This window comes from Liolophura sinensis, chromosome 4, assembly GCF_032854445.1.
Source record: "Liolophura sinensis isolate JHLJ2023 chromosome 4, CUHK_Ljap_v2, whole genome shotgun sequence".
Taxonomy (NCBI): domain Eukaryota; kingdom Metazoa; phylum Mollusca; class Polyplacophora; order Chitonida; family Chitonidae; genus Liolophura; species Liolophura sinensis.
In genome coordinates, this window is record NC_088298.1 from 17,039,025 (window position 1) to 17,040,611 (window position 1,587).

The window sequence follows — 1,587 nt, forward strand, 5'->3', positions numbered from 1 at the left end:
TGGCTCTGATCTGCTCCTTCACGGTGTTGTATTTATTGCACGTGATTTTTCACGCCTATACCTGATTCACTGTTTCCACGGCAGAGATACTCTCCAGACAAGGACTCAAATGCAAAGTTACAAATTCTCCTGTCGATATACTATGCTTGATACCGGTATATGGATAAACGTGACCTTGTTGCGTGTTGAATGTGTGCGTGTGTGTGTGCGTGCGTGTGTGCGTGCGTGTGTGTATGTATGTATGTATCTAATTTATGTATGTATGTATGTATGTATGTATGTATGTATGTATGTATGTATGTTTGGTTTTTGCAACGTACAAAACAATTTTTCAGTCACATGACTAAGTGTGTACATATTCCGTGTCTGCTTGTGGCAGGGCGAATCCATACCAAGAAAGTGCTGCCGCCACTGAAGTATCATGCCACAGACACCAGATATGACATCCCACTCAATCATATTACAAATTCACAGGTTCATCGGTAACAAATCAAACTACTGACAAAAATCATTCCCTTAAGAGAACTAATCGGTAATGAAGTTAACGTCGGTCAAAAGATCGTTGTAAATTGTATCTGCAAACACCTCCATTTACTGGCAACAAACACAATCAAATGCTTCGATAGAAGGAAGGGTTTAAGGATAAAGTACATACACCATCAATAATGTCAAAGAATTTAAAGTATGTATGTATGTATGTATGTATGTATGCATGCATACATGTATGTATACATACATACATGCATACATACACATACATCTCGTCTCGTTTACGCAGTGAGGGTCTCCATTCTACGTTTGATATATGAGAAGTATATGTAGGACTCCGTGAACAAAACGATCAACACAATAATGAATAACCCAGGAAATGTAATTGGGACAGTTTTTACTTCTTCAGGTATGAAATAATTTCGAAAATGTGAAATTTTCTATATCCCACTGGCCAATACAGCAATGTTATTCAAACACATCTTCCAACCACCCGCTTGATTGTTTTGAAGGAAATGTAATTCTGTGATTTGCTTTCGTTGTAAGGAAATATGTTAGGTCATGATTTGGTGAATCCGATAGCGATGATACTGATACATATATCTTTACGAGCGCTGTACGGCCATGTCAGGGAGGGACTCACCAGCGCCTGGATCCATAAACAGCTGACCTGTTGGCGGAAACGAGCCTGTCATAATTTAAACGACAGATTTGCCAACAGCTAATAAGAAAGCTACCTCGGAAGCAATGGTGGCGATGTGAACCGTACATGTCAAGTGGGTCAAGCATCTAGACTAAGAGGAAGCAAGTCCAAGGTAGGGCTCTTTGTGAAAAAAATGGGCCCAAGAATGGACAGCGGTTTTCATTGGAGTTATACAGCCTTCTACAAAGAGCAACATGTCTTGCAAGACAATGCTCTCTACCAATATTATTAACAATACCAATGAATTCAAGAAAATACTAAGTCATTATAATTAAACATAGCTGGCATTGTTATTCAAGTGGGTAGACGTCACTGGTAGTTTACATGGTCATGTTAACATGCTCTAGCCTGGTTTTGCATGGTAGAAATCAAGCCAACTGATTACACACACCATA